Genomic DNA, 18,851 nt, shown 5'->3' with positions numbered 1-18,851 from the left:
AGCTAATAGTGGGAAAAAATGGAGTTCTTGATAACTAAACTTCATGAATACTTTTGTATAACATCATAAGTCAATGAGTAAGCACCACTGCCAAAGAACTGAGATTTGGAAGGGGGGAAGCTGGACAATAATTAGCTTTATCACTTACGATCTCGGTGGTTTTTTAAACCATTTTTCACTGTATCTCATAGGCTAGAATGTATTTTCAGTGTCCTCCAAACTTTCACGCTAAAGTGGCAGAGTTTTTGAGGGTGAAGAAATCCCAGTGACTAATGCAGAYTACCAGAAAGAGGGTTGTCCGTGAATGAACTGGGACATGGCCTGTTGTAACCAATTGACCACTCCAGTTTATTTCACATCTACACTAATGTAAATTCATGGAGGTCGATGGAGAAYTCAGTTAGTGGAAGTGAAGGGAGAACTGTGTCCTTTAAGTATCCTACATCTAGGCAGCCCTTTTATACGATAGAGGCATAACGATATCATGACACATTCTCACTTTTTATATATTTGTCAAGCGGATGAGAATACGTTCCCATAGCAGCCTGCAAAATTTAGGTATGCACCCGTGCATTTTCCAGTTTATTTYTGATTCAGGCTCAGCTGCGACTGTGAAGTTGGGCATACAATGATTGAATAACCAAACTGTTAAGTATAACCAGCCTGCCAAATTAACTTGAGGTTGGCTCTGGAGGGGCAGGGTGAAGGGAAGGAAAGGGCAAAGTTGTCTGTCATGCCACATCATTCCATGTCTCATCACTGCGTTGAACTAATGTCTAAATAGATTTTTTTTATAATACGTCCAGTTCTGGTTCCAGTATGGCTTTGAAAGAATGGCTCAGGTTTAAATCCCACTTGCAAAAAATTCAARCTGCTTTTTGATTGAGCTACAATTCCCTTCTTCAGCTCTGAGATTTTATTGCTCATGAAAAGTTATGAGCTAAAATATTTTTTTTTTAGGCACAAATCWAGAGGGCAAGAAGGATCTTTCTTTTTGGCAATGGTAGCATATTGTAAGGAGCCGTCTTTGTTTTCCCAGCTAATGAATTGCCTGTACSAGACAACTCGCTGCTGGAAGTGGTCTCAGTGCCCAGAGCTGATACCATCCTGGAGCCTAGAGAGAAAACTCTGTGTGAGAGATTCCCGATGCTGAACTACAGTCCTGCCTCCGAGGACCGGTGCTAACTAAAACAAGACAATTTGCTCTCTYTCACTACTTTCTACATTAAAAACAAACAAACAAAAAACAAACAGTGAACAAGCCTTTCACAGCTTGTCAGACCGTCTTTACRGGAGGGAGCTGACACGTCCTCCTGCCTGCAGGGACGACTTACAGGACAGCATTCAGCCAGATGGAGTCCTTAGCCAGCTTATAGTGAGCTGAAATATTTCTAAGCAGTCATTTTTATGTGAACATAAAAACTGAAAATTCTTTGGAAAATTGAAGCCAAGTGGAAAGCTAAGAGATACATACATCTGGAGCAATGGTTGGAAATGCAAATAAGTTACCGAGAGTTAAAATAAATAACAGAAATAATTTCCATGTGGAAAAATTGYATGTAGCAAAGCAAGAAAACGCAGACTAAAGGATCGGCTTACCAGAAAACAAAACAAACCATGGTACCATATGGAAATGCACATCTGAGGCACCTAATCGATCTTACCTTTGTCCTCGTCGGGGAACTTGGCACTSCCAGTGCTTATGAATTATAAATGCAGCTGTGTTTACTACAGATCAGTGTCGTTGGTCTAAATAACATTAAATGAGTTGTTAAAACAAAATAGACTGCTCTCCTTACCCTGTAAATACAGTGCTAAGTTAAGGTAGTTCTAACTACAGATTTGGAGATTTTAATGTGCCGTAAAAAAAACAAATCTGAAAAATCCCAAACCCTGCTGATAAAATGAGTCCGTTAGGGGAGCTACAGGATATTCCCTCCAGCAAAGCCGCAACCTTCTGCACGGCCAGGGTGCTTCGGGAGCCGCGCTGCAGGCGGCGGCTCTGTCACCCAGCCTGACCGCTCGGCGTGCTTCCCTGAACCACTTACTCTATCTTCCCCGCTAGTGCGAACGCCCCGTCCCACCTTCCGTCCCCCCCAAAGGAAGAAAAATGAAATGATTGCTTGAAACTTCAGTCAGTTCCCTCGTCTGCTTCAGCGCACGGCGGCTCAGATACCTCTGCGGGGGGAGGCAGGACAAACAGGAGCGCTAAGCTGTCACCCGCACTGAAGGGAGCCGCTCCTCAAGCGGCTCCGTCAGCGTGGTGGTTCTTCTCTCCAGCGCCGCAGCAGAAAGCAACCTTTGGAGGCCTTTAAGCCTCAAAGCCGTTGCAATTCCCCYGTGCCTTGGCGATGCTTGCGGTGTCTTGCATTAATCTGGGGGATGGGTTGTGCCGTGTGGTTGCAGCCGCAGTGTGTGGAGAGGGTCCCCCTGAGGGCAATGACCTACCTCCTTGCTCTTCCTCCTGTGGAGCTATCAAAGGGAGCCTTGGGAGGAACATCTGGGAGGAAGAGTCCAGAAATCAGCATTTAAACMCCGACCAACACATGTGTTGCTGGGGCTGAACTTAGTCCTCATAAAGCTGAAGGCAAGGCAGGACCCCTTCCCATAACGACGTTTCTGTTTGGTTCTCGGTCCTGTCGTTCCCATCTCCCTTACTCGCCCTCACCGGCGGTGGGGAGCAGGACACCACAGAGGGCAAAGCGTCCTACGTTCCCTACAGCTGAATCCCATTACGACATTCAAAAGGTAATAAAATGCCAGTCTGTTGCTACAGATTGGAAACGTGCAAGATTGGCTTAAGCTGCTTGTGTAAGAAAGGTGAGATTTAGAGAGCCGCATGCAAGCGTGGGGTGTAAGGGGGGGGGGGGGGGGGGGGGGGAAGCAGCTGAAGTTGTTCTGTTCCTTCCCGGCAGTATTTGATTCACGCAGCGTGCGGCAAGTTTTCCGCAGATTCATTCCTTGCGGTGGAATCTTACCAAAATTTCTACTTCATGACTAAGCCTTTTACTTCCCTTTAAATTTATAATGTCCTTTCTGAATGCTCTTTACTGCTTGCATCTGATACTAATAGGGAGGTATTTTCATGCTTTTATGTGCATTACTTGTTTGCTAAACTTAAGGTTGTAAGGTCCATGAACTACTGAAAGTATTTCTTGTTGGATGCATTTAGCTTGAGTTTCAAGCTATTTTTTTGTGCAATATGGATATCATCAAGAAAAGTGAGTTTATTGCTGTCTTGGACCTTGAAAAATGTGCTAAGCAATAATAAAAATTAACCCTTTTATGACCTTTCCCCATTCTAGAGGCTGCTGTACAAAAAGTAATGGAATCGCATTCTTTAGACTAGCAGTGAGTTCTTTAATTATGAATCCCTTTTATCTCTTGTATGGACAGGAATATGGAAATGATGTTCTAGGTCTCAGAGCTGGAAGCAGTATTGTTGATTCTGGCCAGCAACAGCATCCACATTTTTTTCTCCATGTATTACTTGCTTTTGTCTACCCCACATTTCCRTGAGTGACAAACAAAACTTGGGATATTTTTTCTCAAAGAGCATTATAAATAGTATTTAAAGGAATTTTTTATCAGTGTAATGTGTAAGGAATAGCTTGATCAGTTAGATCTCATAACTTTGCAGTAACGAAACTTATTCAAAAGTATAGATTTAAAATATTGAAAGGATGACAGAAGATTAATCCTTTTAGGATTGCCAAATTTCTGCCATCATTTTCAAATTCTATTGCATTCAGCTGTACCCAAGCATGCACATAATCCAGCTTTCACAAGATGCTGAACACTGGAACATCTATTTCTATTATATCCTTTAAACTGCCTCCCTGGAAACAAATGGGTACTGAGTCATTTTCATTGAGGAATTAAAAGCTGTGTTGCTGTCTCTGTTAAAAATTAACAAGAGATTATCAGTACCCAGGCTCACATTTCTATTGTTCTGAATCCATCTGTATTCATAATCTACATCACTGATAAAAGGCCCAGACGGTGGAATTAAATATTATGGAAATACAAATGTGGAACATTGTTTCCATGTGTTTTGGTGGTAATGACTCAGAACTAAGCTGCTGTCTCTAGATGTATCCTGCTTGCATGCTCTAAACTATGCCCCACAGTTCTGCCGTGTTAAATGCGCTGATCCTTGACTAGCTGTTCTGTAGAAGACATTTCACCCAAGCATGTGAATACTCTTGGGAAAGGTGGACATAGCCAGTCTCTGGAGCTCCAGAAGGAAGAGGGTGGAAGAGTAATGAGAATGAAATTATGATTGCAGAGATGGATGTTGTAGACCAACATGTCTTTTTGTTGCAGAGCAGTGGGATGGGACCTGCTGGTAGCAGAAGGTATCTTGCCATCCTGGTAAGCAGTGGCTTCACAGAAGAGCTTATCTGTTTAAATACATTCAGCAGAACTGGACATCATTGCAGACTTGTGCCTAATTTACAGGTTGCCCAGAGAGGCTGTGGGGTCTCCTCTGGAGATATTCAAAGCCTACCTGGATGCAACCCTATCTAACATGTTCTAGGTGACCCTGCTTGAGCAGGGAGGTTGGACTAGATGATCTCCAGAGGTCCCTTCCAACCTTACCAATTCTGTGATTCTGTAATTTTTTGTCAAACTAGAATCTTGCCCTCAAAGTATGGTTATTAACAGTGCCTTTGCTTATAGCTGCAGATTGGGTGGTTTCCTAAAGTTTTCTAAAAATAATTGCACTAGGACTATATAAAGCATGAAACCTTTTGAATTAGTATTGCACAGTCTTTGCTTTTGTACTTGCATACCTCTTACTCCTGCTTAAATAGTCTCATTTTTAAGTGTCAAAGTGCACTGAGAGCCTGAGTATAACAAGCAGATCCTGAGCATAATTGCTATATGATTTAGCTTTCATCATACATACTACCATGACCCACTTTTGAAGCATATGCCTACACTGCATTCAGGGCCTTCAAGGCAACAGAGATGCACTGAATTGGCCTGGAATAGAAGTGCCGAAGTGCTAAGGTGCCTGCAGTTGGCCAGCTAAGGCAGCAGTCAGCCCAAGCCAAAATGCTTTGATCCTTAAGTGGGATTTGCAGCTCCTAGCAAGTAGCCACAGTAGATCTGAGCAGGGAAGGGGTTTCTCATTTCTTGAAAGAGAGAATTATTTTCAAACCTGCCTATAAGATGCTGATCAACACAGGACACCTTCTCACCTGTGATATGGAAGATGGGGCTCAAGATCTTGCTTCTGGTGAAAGTACAGCAGGGTCCTGAATGCTGGTCCAAGCTGAGTTATTGAACCACTTTGGTTTGCTATTCTGAGACCATTCAAACTGTAAATTTCTTCTTGCCACATTCCTTTTTCTTCCCCTAGAAAAAAAAGTTTTGGTTTTGACAAATCAACATTCTTTGACAGCAGATTGTTTCCCAGTTGTTCCTGAAGATACATACTCTCAAACACTGTCAGTCCATGTGGAAATGCAGTGTCAGGACGTTCCTAACTGCATATGCTTTAAGAAGCTGGTGACTATGACATTACATTGGGACATCCCAGAGGTGGGTTCTGGCACTCCGTGATTTTGAGTGAGGCCTTTTGGGTCAGATTAAACAAAATAGGTGAATGATTTCCCAAATTCTGCTGAAGGCCTCCCCAGCAATGTGTCTAATTYCTATTACAGTATCTTTCCTTGCTCTTTCAGATTCCTGCCTGTAAAATGAGACTTCTCCACCTCACTGAGAGGAGCTACTGTCAGGAAAAATATTGTAGCATGGGTAAAAGGAAGAAGGTAACTGAATTCCTAAGGTAGGGAAATACAGTAGATCCAAGCAGAACAAGAATAACCAGGTATATATTCTTGAGATTGTAGCTTTCTGAGAAGATGGCCCGGTGCTAATGCTGAATTTGCATTGTGTTTAGGAATTAATTTTACAAGAGGGCCACAATAACATGTGGCACAATAGCATGTGAATCTGATACTTTCAAAAAACCCGTCTAGATCTATATTCACTAATGGTTAGGACCATGGAAGAAAACACTGAGAGCCTTGTTTGATAATTTTTTGGAAAATTAGAACAGCAAAAACAATCCTTACGCCAGGAAGACATAATGGAAACACTACTGTGCACGCTGGCAAATGTCCCTGCAACCATTACAACTCCTTGCTCAGGAGAGCAAGGGGCTCTGGACACACAAAGACAAGGCTCACTGCAGGAGGCTCACTGCTTGCACCTGGTGTTTGGTCAGCAGAGAGACGCTTGCTGCACAGTTGCTGTTTAGCATGAGATTTTTTTTGATTTCTTCTGTTTGTTTTTTGATTTTTTTTAGATTGTTTTCTAGCTCTTTTCAGGACTGGCCTTACTAGGTCAGACTGCAGGTCTGTCTCGCACAGCRTCTCATCTCCAGCTACGTCTAGACGCAGATGCCTAGGAAAGAAATTAAAAGCACATCAAGCATATATGGTATTTCTCATCAATAATCTTTGTATGAGTTTTTTTGCTACTGCTGCTGTTCAGGATTCAGGTAAAAGGAAACCTGCAAAAAAAAAAAAAAAAAAAAAAAAAAAAAAAAAAAAAAAAAAAAAGTCACCTGTGCTCAGTTTGCACAAAATGAGGTCAGGAGCTGCATTTGGCCATGCAATTCTCAGCTGGCTGAAGTAACCCTGCTCCGATGCACTCAGGCAAGCAAGAGAACTGTATTGGTGCACATCTGTTGCAACTTAACGCTTCACTATTTAGTGATTATTGGAACGTGGAAAGTGAATGTCCCAACTCTTCTCTTCTCTTCGCTAAGTTTCTCTCCATCTGGGTAATTACTTTAGTATAACTCTTAGGGTACAATGCTCTCTCCCAAGTTGGTCATTCCTATAAATTTCTCTTACTGTTTCCTATTCCCTGTTTGCTCTTTTTGTTCATATCCTTATAGTATTCTCATTGTTATTCCTTTTTTATATATATATATATGCATTAAAATATATCCTCATTGTAGTCAGGAGTGATATGTGAACCCAACTAAAACAAAACTACTGAGGTTTTACTTCCCTTAGATTTCTGGTGTGATTTATCTTTACTTCAAGTAATTTTTAATCAGTAAGTGCCATTTCAAAATGTTCTCGCTGTTATTATAAAGTTGCCTCCAAAAGCTGCTCAGCCTCTTTTCATCACAGCAGTTGTTTTGCACTTTATGATGCTTTTTTTTTTTCATTGATTCCCCAGAGCCTTCAATTAAAGGTCCTATGTAAATGCAGTGAAACATAGAAGTAAATGAAATCCTTTGGATACTTAATATTTTATAGGAAACCTAAAAATACAAAAGATTTGTTTTATTAGTGTCACAGCCTATTGTTCTTTGTCCAGTGCTTTCCCTGATGGRCTCCTGTTCTCATTTACTTATAACTTTGCCAAATTTCAACAATTGAGAATTAAGATTTCCCTGCTGGGCATCTGCTCATTTAGCTGAAATGTGAGTGAATAAATAAAACAGTTCAGTTACTTCCAAGAATGTGGCTAGATCTTTGTGTAATTTTTATCTCCGGAGCAATAAACTCAGATATGGCCCCCTTTTAGGGGAAATGTGGAGTTAGCACAGGCTCTGTAGATGTTTGCTGCAGCTGTGAGCTAAACACCTTAGAGAGTCCATCCGAACTGGACACAACTCGTGCTGGATGGTGCAGTTGCAGTACTGGGCTCCTGTGGCCGTGGACCCTGTCCTCCTTGGCCTCTCAATGCCCTCTTCTTGCCGACCGGTGGCAGTGAGGTGGGAGAAGCTGTCTGGTGTAACACAGGGAAGAAGGGAGCTAAGGTTGGAGAGACGCGTGAGCAGTTTGGGGCAGGGAGAGGGGAAGGGGAGAATAGGGGGAGCATGGGGGAGTTTGGACTGGCTGACACACCGGACTGGACAAGGAAGCAGGAACGGGGAAGAGCTGGGGCTGGGAGGGAGGGCTGAGAGCGGAAGAGGTCAAGTTTGGGAAGGGTTGAGCAGAAAAAAGCGTGGCCGCGCACACGCACTCCCCCRCAAAGCCTGGGGGAAACCAAGAGCGCCAGGTAGAGGCTCGTACAGCCCGCGGACAGCTGTGGCTCTCGCTGCYGGAGGATGCCCTGCCTCCCTAGCGGGGGCCACTCAGAGGATGGCTGTCCGTCCTGGCGGCCACATACGTGCCGAGGTCCTACAGACCTCTGTCACTCAGCGAGTCGGTGAGCACCAACCCCGGTGCCGACCCTTGCAGGTGAAAGCAAAATCAGGCAGCGGGGAATCAGCAAGTTCAGGCTTTCTTCTTAAAAAAAAAAAAAAAAAGAAAGAAAGAAAGAAAGAAAGGAAGAAAGTTTTTCTCTGCCCCTCCACTTTTCCCCCGTAGCATTATTTTGGAAGAACACTGTGTTTTGTTGCAAAATCAGATATTGAAAAGGTAAGAACTTTTGGAATTAATATCATTTGTGTGACTTTAATTTAGTTGTTGGCTTTGGCGTTATATTACAGTCTCTGTTTATAGAAAGGAACCAATGGCTACACCAGAAAGCTTTGGTTGCCTAAGGGCCTGATTACGTTCAATACAGGCAAGCACTGTGTGCTGGCCACCAATAATACTTGTATCAGTTATCCTGGAAATTAATTTCCTAAAGCAGGAGGAAATTATGAGCAAAGTGTACGCAGGGTTAAAAAAAAAAAAAAAGAGGTAGAGAAGTGAAAATAAATATGGGAATTTATTTCAGAGAAGTTTGTTTAGATGGCAAAAAAATCCTATTTTGTCAAGGAGAGAATGTTTGGCTGAACATCCTTTCTAATTTAGTAGGGAAGGAGATCAGCCTTTGGAAGGACATCATTTCTACAGTGAACAAAAAAGTGTAGGTAGGAAATTATTAATTGCTGAAAACAGACAAATAAAGATTTCAGAGAAAAATCTGCAAATGACAGAGCTATGAATAATATGAAAGCACTCAAAGCATATTGGGAACAAAAGAAATCATGGCCATATTTTAGGTCCATCACTAAAAAGAGTAGGCAAAATTTGATAGCAGTGATGCAGAAAAGGCAGAAATATTTAAAAAAATATTTGTTATTCAGAAGGGAGCAGGATTTGCATTTGTATGATAGGAGAATAATAGAGGACTTGCAACGCATTAGCAGTTGAAATAGATGATAAGAAAATGCCTTGGAATCAGGGCTGAATTCCAGGAGATGAGAGGAATAACGAGGCTGTGCCAGAATTCGGAGGGTGAGATGATCCAGTAATTATAGGCTTGTTAGCCTGACCCCAGTTGTAGGCAGAATGACAGAAAAACGACACAAGGTTTCAAAGGAACTGACATGTACAAATAWAATTAATGCCCATCAATATAGATTAATGAAAATTAGTTCTTGCAAAGCAAGCCTGATTCCGCTCCTCGAGGAACTTCTACATTTGGCCAATAAAAGTACTACATTATATTCAGAGTTGTGTAGACTTTTGACGTAATACTGCGTGGTATTCTGTTTAGAACATGAGCACTAGCCAATTCTCTGAGTTTTTATGGCAGTGGAGTTGCAAATGTGAGGCACACCTGGTAATCAGCCTTTACTACCCGACTTGAAGTCAATGTTATTTACTTATCTGGTTAGATATCTGGTTAGGCAGCCTAACCCAAGTCAGATGTGTTTGAGGCAGTAGATAATTTGGAGATACCGGGAATGAAATATGCACTCCTGCTGTCAACAAATGCCTAACGCAGGTAAATAAGTAACTCCAACCCAGCTCTAGAAATGCATTTTGTATTTTTTCATTGTGTCTTTCCTCCACCCTGAATCATGTTTTTAACAAACTGCTGAAATGAAATGAGCTGCATTGACTAAAATCAAACAGGCTCTCAGGGAAGCTGTCTGGACAGAGAGAGCCCAAGGAAGGTCTGCGAGGATGTAGATGTTTGCCCTGTACAAGCCAACCCCACACAGGGACCAGACTACACGTTTCTGTGCTCCAGCATTAATGGGCAGTACTTATGTAAGAGTTACAGGGCCGTGCAACAAGCCASCCAAGATGACACCGAGACCATCTCAGGAGGATGACGTACCTCTCATCTCAGCTGCCCATGCACCTTGGAAAGGTGTGCTCCTAGAAACGCGGCTATCTTTGGCTCGAAGTCAGAATGTAGGATTAGAAAGCAAAAAGCAGCCCACAACTTCCTCAAGCGGTGGGAAGGAGCGAGTAGATCCCAAGCAGTAGGGAGCTCCTCCTCGTCCCCTCTTTGTCGGGGTGAAGGCAGAAAAATCCCAGAGATTTCCAATCTCCTGCTCTCCGCACGTCGCTGTGTGAGCTCTGAGCACTTCTCTCCGGTGCTAGGAGCCTTTCCAGGGCAGATTTCATCCTCACTGAACCCAAAAGGAGGTAACTCAGCACCTCACAAGTCTGCATTCGTAATGCTCATGTTCTAGGACAGAATGGCTAAAATATGTGTGAATGGAGACTTTTAAAAGTGAGAATGAACGCACAGCTACACAGGCTSTTATAGGATGGCAAAGCAGGCATAACTTCACTATACGTGGCTTGCTGTATGGATCTGCGGTAGGACTAACAGGCCTGAAGGACGACTAAGTGGCCCTAGATAAAAGACAGGAATAGCTTGCTGTTGGGCTGTGTGAGTTGAGCTGGCTTGAACATAAACTAAGAAAGGTGATTTGTATCGTTAAAATAAAACTTGTGAAATGATTTATGAAGCATGACTCATTAACATGGACTTAAATTAAAGAGAGGGGAAACTTAAGAAAGAAGGTGTTTGCATTACAGTTGCAATCACTCTGGTAACTTTCTACTTAAATAGGTTTGGAAAAATCAATTGTTTCTTCACAAGTGTGCAGAACAGAGAATGTTTTGAAGAAAAAAACAGTACTGATTACCATCTCTAATTTCTCTCCCCATTTTCACTGTAAAAATAATCTCTATCCCCTGCCTGACTGCCATGCAAGAGCTTGAATGTTTTACCTGACCAGCACTTGGCTTCTTGCCTCTTATTTTCTCCAGAGTACTGGGATCACTTGTTTCACTTCATTTGCCAGCTGCCTTTCTCCTTCCCAGAGAGCGAGCGGTATAGGCTCCCGYGAAACAGGTAAAGAACATATCCGCCTTCCCATCCACTTGCCCAAACAAATTAAGGGAATGGCAGCAAGATCCCCAAAAGCTTTTCCTCGGGGACTTCTGCTGTTTCTCTTTCGTTTATTTAGAAACACTGAGGAGCAGTAATTTGCTCTGCTGCTTGGGTGTTTTAGTAATAACAGTGTTCTCAGGGCCACAGGCAACACATGGAAAAACAATCCCTATTCTAACCGCTACATGTAACGCAGGCAGCGCAGGCTGCTCGGCGTTTCACGAATTAACAGAGGTGTACAGCTCACAGATGGGGGGATGGGCTGGAAAATTGCTTTTCCTTCCCCTTCCCTCCACGTACACTTCACTTAGCTATGCCATTTTAGCGTGCAGCTCCCACTGTTAAAAATAGAGTGTAAAAAAATCAWTTCTAAGCAGGCATTTGAGGGCGCTGGGCAAGGGAGAAGGCTCACGCAAAACCAGGAGAAAACAGAAAAGGACACGCCGGTGAGGGTSTCCTTAAATAGATGTATCTTGAGAATACAGTGATTTGTGCCCGTCTGGGTGGTTTTTGCACAAAGSTGAGCGCTTTGCACCCCCAGCAGCCTCTGGAGCAGGGGAGGACACTGCGCACCTCCCGGGGCCGAGCTGCCGTGAGAAAGCGGTCGGAGCACCACCACCACCTCCCACACCCCGTGCCTTCCTGGCCTCCGCTGCAAGCAGGATATGAAACACCGCGGCGAACTGCATCGCCTTCACTTTGCCGTGTCAAAGATCAGCCTGCAACACTATTTGCCGGCAAGAGGGAAAAGTATCCTGCAGCGTTCGGCTGGAGGAAGAGGAGGGGGGGATAAAGGAAGGAGTTCTGCCTGCCCCAGCACTGCAYGAGCCTGGATTTGCCCCACGTAAACAAATTTGGAGCCGCTTTTCGYGGTCAGTCTTACTAGAAATGCTGTGTGCCATTTCCTCCCAAGGGGAAGCTGTTATTGTGCTCCTTGATATTATGTCTCTTTCTTTGCCTTACGCGCTCAACCGCCGAGCGTGCAAGCCTGCGCGTACGAAAAACAACTTGCTGTCCGTACTGGAAGCGATCCTGCCCAGCAGCTACCTACTGGGCAAGGTGGTCTTCATCTGATGGGCGTCTCCAGGCCCTGCTTTAGTAAATACAAGAGGAACTTGCCCTAAATAAAGGTCAGCTACACAGTTCTCTCAAGTATCTCTTTTTCCAAAGAGTGAGACACGGTCACGTTGTTCTGTGGTTGGGAAAGGACGGTGACAAGCTGCCCAGCGGGGCTGTGCTGCCCTCCTGCCCCGCGGTTTCTCGGCAGCAGCCCCCCATGCTCTCCCAGCAGTGCCCTGGCGATGTTATCCTTTGCAGAGTGTGGTTTCAGGGATACCATCCACCCACACACTCCACCTCCAGGCTTAAAAACCACTGGTTTAGCGACCTTAGCCCATTCTGGCACAAAACACGACAGGCACCATGTCAGCATGGTCTTACCTCCACCATTGGTGTTTAAGGTTAAGCAAGCATTGGCACGATCTGTTGGGTGCTGAAGGAAGATAAGACTGCTGTAAACAAAGTGCTGTAGCTAACTAGGAGTAAAGTGTCTCTAAAATATTGTTTATATTATTAATATTAATATGTTACATTGTTTATATGCTTAATTGGGGTAGAGTTATTATAGTTATTTTGGGTGGATTATGCTGAAACAAGTTGAGTCTCTGTCTCTCAAAACAAGCAAGGGCTATATTTCTTGGTAATTATGTCAGAATTGTTGTTGTTGGGATATTTAATATGAACTGCTCAGCTCTTGATCTTTGTGAAAGGGGTAAGGACATCAGTTGCAGTTAAACTGGAATCTTTAATCTTGATTCTTTCCTGCTCTTTTCCAAGAGCTGTCCCATAACACATATAGGATAGCAGAGGAAGGGCGAACATGAATTTAAGTTGTTTTTCAGCACCCCAGGATCTGCAAAACACTGTCACCTGCTCCAGCATCGTGTATTAATTAAAAAAGATTTGGAGGCTGCTCTTAGGCATGCTTTTCCTTTTTGTCATGCAGCCCATAGTTCTTGAAATATGAAGTGTACCGGCTATGCCACCTCCTAGTCGAGCACATTCCTTGGTGGTGCATCAAGGCAATGTTCCCCCACAGGCCAAAATCTGCCTCTCTACAGCAAGTACAGCTTCACTTCCATGAAAAGTGGTTGAGTTAGAATTGAGGGTCTGCATGACTTGAATGGCAAATCTTGTTCTCAATTAAATGTTATGTATTGGCCTCCTTGCTGATGTCTGGGGTGTTCCAAGGACATCCAGGCGGGAGATTACTCTTCGCTGGTAAAAGCCTTATTCCGCTGCTTCTGTTACAGCAAGTTATTCTTGTTCTGGTGACAACAGCGGCAATGTGAAGAGACAGCTACTCCAATGGGACTGCAGGCATCTTGGAAAGCAAAGATAACCCTTAGGGATGAAATACCTTTGGACAATGAGATGCTGGTGGTAGCAGGAATTCGTACTTGTGTATATGATCAAAGCATTGTATCTAGCTATTAACCCATTCTGTGGGTGCAATCCCTCATTCAGGAATTGCATGTGTGCTTTTTTCCCAGTGGCAGTAGTTGATATCCTCTTTGCAATTTTACTTCCAGGTTATTGTTGTCAGTCAGCTGGTGATAGCAACATGGCTGGAGTGAGAGGGGGAAAAGCATAAGCACAGAGCCGGTAAACTAAAATCAGTTACCTGACTCAAGTCAGGTGAGTGGTTTTCAACCACTCAGATGGTGCTGGCTCATGCTTTTAGTGAGTTCCCAGGTATCTCAAGAACTTGTTTATACCAGAGAGATTGTTTATGTGGTTTGCAAGGGAAAAGTCTTGGACTTAAATTGAGGCATTCTTTCATTTCCACTGCTGCTTTTTGCATTTAGGCTTTCACTTTCCCTGTATTTTTCACAACTGGTTACTAGGTCATAGTTATCTTTGGTCTCACTATTTCTGCTGTTCTTAGAGAGATATGAAGTATTTTATTTGCTGTCTTTCCCAAAGCCATAAATATGGGAGTTACAAAATCTCTGCCTTGTGTGCCCCTAATACTTTCTTCCTAAAAACTGGTGGCTTAGTTGATATCTTCTATCTTCTTTCATTTTCTGGATTTTGCAATAGATGATTGAGGATTTTGTATTCCTGTCCAGTTTTGTGTGTCTGTGCTGGTAGTCTACTAGAGGAAGGAAGCCAGATCTGCATAGTTTACTCACCAAGCAGACATATTAATTGTAGTATTTCAATAGCATACACTGGAGGCATTGTGCAACTGCCAACAACATCTTTTCCTAAGTGTTGTCTCATTGTCTAGTGACAGTAATCAATTGTCTCCTCTATTTTTATGAGAAAATAGGTTATTTCTTACTCTGATGGCTTCTTTTCCTTGCAGATGCTGTTACAAACGTTCATGAATGCAGACTCCTGCATGATATCCCTTTCCCAGCTTTCTTCTGTTGATCTTGGTGTAACAAGTATTGGCTTTTCTTTTTCCAAGAGCAAGTCCCGTACCCTAGTTGCAATCCCAGGAATCCCTAAAGAAGCTCTGTGGAAGCTGTATTTCAGGAATGGATTCAAGGTCAGTGTGGACATAGCTACCTCACTATTACATTGCTCATTTCAAGGTCATCTAGGAAGCTTAGAAGAAGTTCTGCAAGTTTACAGCTGCTAATAGTCTTTGAACTAAATTAATATTTCAGGTATGGGCATGTTACTAGGTTGCCTTACATGTTTAGTTAGGTCAAGTGTTTCAGGGATACTAAGGCACTCAGTTTCGATTTGGTTTTAGTTTACCCTTAGGTCTATCTTCATGACCTCTTAGTTGAGAGCTGAGGTTTTGGTCATGATCCCTTGCAGTTGTACCCATGTCTGTACAGCATCACCACTGTGACCGTACACCTTACCAGCACTGCTAGCCTATGCAGTGCTGTTTAGGATCAGTGGTGCTGAGTTGACCCTCACCAACAACCACCCAATGTGTTTTTTGTGCCTGTTGCCCAATGGGACTTGCGACACAGTGAGAGAACCTCTTTCCTAAGCTTTCAACGCTTGCCGTGGTCAGTCCTTAGTACCAATACGTGAGGTACTGCTTCTGCATCAATAGCAACCAGATAATTCTGCTCCACTTATGTGGTACTTTCAGTTGCTTGGATCTACACAAGAATGAGCCTTGGCTGTCTTCTTTATATATTTATTTATTATTATCATCATCATCATCCTGTGATGCACGTGCTACATAAATGGACTCATTTGACCTCTCTCCTGATATACCTTGTCTGGCAGATATCCTGATCCTTCAAATGCATATCGATAATCTCTTTAGCAGCTTTGTGGCAAGGAAGCTACAGTGCACTGTCTGCTCTGAGCAGGTTATTCATCTTGCTGGTGTCTATTTATGAACCATTTGTCCCAAGTGTGGTGTAAGTAGGTTCAGGAGTTCATGCTTTAGTTGAAAGGAGTATTTTTTATTATCTGTCCCATCTGAAGCTTCAACTGATGTGATTTTACTTTTTGAATTCATCTAATAATTTCCTCTGTCCTGGTGCTATTTGCAGCCACACTATTACGGATGTGTAATGTGGCTTTTCTTCATTGAGACTGCTATTATGTGTTGCACCAAACTGAGCTGGTCTTGCAAGTGGGGCGATGCCCACTCTCTGTTTGGCACTTGACTTACTGTGCCTGTGTTGTTTCTGCCTTCGTACCGCACAGCTTGTCCACCTGGGATGTTCGTGCAGAATAAGTGTCGGCGTAACCCGGTTGTGTATGAGCTACTCCATGATATCCGTGATCATTATCCATGATAATGCCTCTTGAGGATTGTCTTAGAGCACGTGGAGCAGGAGGTAAATTTCCATACTTTTAAATAAAGTGCAGCTCTTGCTGCATGCTGAAAAAGTCCTGTAGCAAGTTAATATAGAATACGTGCCCTGTGCTAAGTTTGTATGCTACCTTGTGATGCACCAGCTCCCTTCAGACAACATAAACTCTGGTTTTCACAAACCACATGGGCTTTTGTTTTGTTTCTGCTAGTTCAGAGTCACAGACAAGCAAAAACCTGCTCTGCGTCTCTAAGGCTCACAGTCTTCCTCAGCTATGGTGCTTTCTGTACATCTTTGATAGGATTATTTTTTGTCATTGTCATTATTTATGACTGGATCTGCAGAACAGTCATCACCGCAATGCTTTTCTTCTTCTTAGTCCCTTAAAATTTAAGACAATCCCTTAAGTTTGTCTTCTGCATTTTTTGACCTCTACTTTATTTTGTGTACACTTGCCGAAGAGCATCCTCTTTCTTCTTTTTCTTCTGGAGCTAATTTTTCAGCTGTTTTACCTCTCCAGACTGGCTCATAGAAGAGTCAGACAACTGCAAATACCATCATATGGGAAACGGCCAGACTACGTAGCTGGAGGCAAGGAATGGACTGGCCCCTTTCAATGACAGCTCGCCATTAGCTCAGCTTAGCTGCAGCGTCAGACTGTTCCCACTTTGTGATCCAAAGAAAGTCAATATATAGAAGGTGACCTTTTCATATGCATCTGCATGGGGTAGGAAATCATGTTGTTGTGATTGACTTCATTTTTTTTTCCCTCCGGTGTTTTCAATTTCTGATCCTCTGCATCTCTAGGAACAGAGTTACATCTGGCACAGCATTCAGGTATAGAAAGAGAGAACCGAGACAATACAGCTTCAGTGCTGTATTTAATTATTTTTTTTCTCAACAGTCTTGATCATTGTAGCATCTTTTGAAGTGCTGCTTTCAGGAGTTCCTATGCAATATTTGATAAGCACAGGTCATGCCTGCGTTGTACCCTGGCAGTTCAGAGCAAAAAGCGGTTTAAATCAGACCCGCTCCTCGATTATGGCCTTGTGGCCTCATACTGCTGTCAGGGGGAGCCTGGACCTTCACCCTGCTGGATCGTGTGTCAGGAGAGCCCAGAGTGCCTCTGAACCCTTGCTGTTCTCATCCCAGGGGACAAAGATGACAAGAAAGAGCAAAAAAAGCCTTTTAGTTTTATTAAAATCAGTGCTAGAAATCACTTTGCCTTACCAGAAGTGCAGGAGGAAGGAAAGCGATGTCCCTCAGGTGGGAAGACTTACCAAGAGGCAGTCCTCTTACCCTGATGATGCTGGAAGATTATTTCTTTCTTCATATTAATCAAGTTCAAAATGAAGTTCCACGATAATGGATTAACACACAGGAAATCTTCCATGAAAGGTCATATACTGAGTCATAAAACCTTTGATTTTTCTAGACTTCTGTAACTATCAGTGTAAAAGAAGATAATGTTTAATTTATTAGATTTGCATTTTTGGGGGTGAATTTCCATTCCAGGAGAAGCCTAGCAGCTGCTCTTATTCGCAGTTTACCTCAAGATGAACTAGTGCTTGACGCTCTTTTTTTTTTTTTTTTTTTTTTTTTTTTAAAAAAAGAAAAAAACACTGCAAAGATGTAGCATTCATCTGTTTCCTTATGCTTTCCAGTAGTGATGCAAAGACTGCATGCAAGCTGGAAGTAAGCCTCCTAGTAAATCCAGAACATGCCATGACCAGTGGAAATTGGTGGGAAATACTATCTTAATAGCCTGCCAACAAGCTAAAATGACAAGCTTTGTCAAAAGTAACATGATATATGGACATAGCTGATGATGTAGTGCCTGTTGTTTTCCTCGGGGAAGACTTCTGCTGCATCCAGAGGAAGCGGTGTTGAGAATTGCTCTCTGATGCCCCTGAAATGTTCTCAAATTTGTGGGTCACTGGAGCTGTCATGCTGAAAACTCTAGATCTCTGGGTAAAACCTGGAGAGCTGGCAATTATAGGTGTGAAGGGAACGTGGACTTGAATTCAGCCCAGGGCCTATACTTTACATGCAGTATAAATGTATTTACAGGAAAACACTGCCCGTCCTCCCCAACCAGCCTCTCTGCTCTGTCCTTCATGTAGGGCAGTCTTTAAAAGTGCTGCTGCCTGCAACACTTCTGCGGTGATGCAATGGTAAAGTGCAGAAAACCTGAATGAAAAATGCTGATACTGAGAGCTGCACCAAGCATATCTTAATTATAAAGACCTAGTCTTTTATGGATGCTTTGATGCTATTATTTGAACAAATCCACCTCTAACACCCTATCTCCCTCTTTTAATCTGGGCTGTTTCTTCTTGCAACAGCTGAGTTTGCTCAAATCTCTGTTTTGCAAAAACTGAGAGTTATCATTTCCTCGCGGCAATTCTGTCTTCCTTTTCCCTGTAGCATTCAGTGGTCGAACTTCCTGGAGCATGAAAGGCTTTGGTTTAACCTCAGCCACTGATCACAGCGCAGGGTAACTGGGTGAAACGTGATGCCCCGTAAATACAGGTCATGCATGACGCCGAAACGGTCCCTTTTTTAGCTTTGAGCTCTGCCTACTCTGTGGAAGCATGAGGGCTCGGTCCTCACCAGCTCCCGGGCTCAGCTTTGCAAAGCTTCAGAAACAGAACTAATAATAATAATAATTATTATTATTATTATTAAAGAGCTTATTCCATGCTCCCGGGGGCCCAGCCCGGCAGCGAGAGCCGCTGCAGCTTTTCGTTTCCGAACGAGGCCCTCCGCCTGCCCGCACCCGGGCCGCCCAGCCACGAAATGCTGCCGCGTGGGCCCCGAGCGGGCTGGGTGCCGCAGACCTCCCGGGGCACCCGTGGGAGGGGAGGGAGGCGGGGAGCCGCCCCGGCCGGGGGTGCCGCGCCGCGCTGCGCCGCGCCGCGCCGCCAGGTGGCGCCGCAGTGCCCC

Source organism: Rhea americana, unplaced genomic scaffold (genome assembly GCF_003343005.1).
Source record: "Rhea americana isolate MKP2758 unplaced genomic scaffold, rheAme1 scaffold_95, whole genome shotgun sequence".
Lineage (NCBI taxonomy): Eukaryota > Metazoa > Chordata > Aves > Rheiformes > Rheidae > Rhea > Rhea americana.
This window is presented reverse-complemented; position numbering follows the sequence as displayed.